The following is a 356-nucleotide window of genomic DNA, read 5'->3' as shown; positions in this document are numbered from 1 at the left end:
AGAGACAGTGTCAGAGGTGTTTGAACCAGAATGACTCCATCTTGAATAGGAGCTGGCTAAAATAAAGCTGAGACCTACTGGGCTGCATTCCCAGGAGGTTAGGTATTCTTAGTCGCAGGATGAGGTAGGAGGTTGGAACAAGATACAGGTCATAAAGACCTTGCTGATAAAACAGGTTGCAGTAAAGAAGCCAGCCAAAACCCACCAAAACCAAGATGGTGATGAAAGTGACCTCTGGTCATCCTCACAGATCATTATACTCCAATTATAATTAATTGGCATGCTAAAAGACATTCCTACCAGTGCTATGACAGTTTACAAATGCCATAGCAATGTCAGGATGTTACACTATATGG

Source organism: Colobus angolensis, unplaced genomic scaffold, assembly GCF_000951035.1.
Source record: "Colobus angolensis palliatus isolate OR3802 unplaced genomic scaffold, Cang.pa_1.0 Scaffold50, whole genome shotgun sequence".
In the NCBI taxonomy this organism is placed as follows: Eukaryota; Metazoa; Chordata; class Mammalia; order Primates; family Cercopithecidae; genus Colobus; species Colobus angolensis.
Note: the sequence above shows the minus strand (reverse complement) of the source record.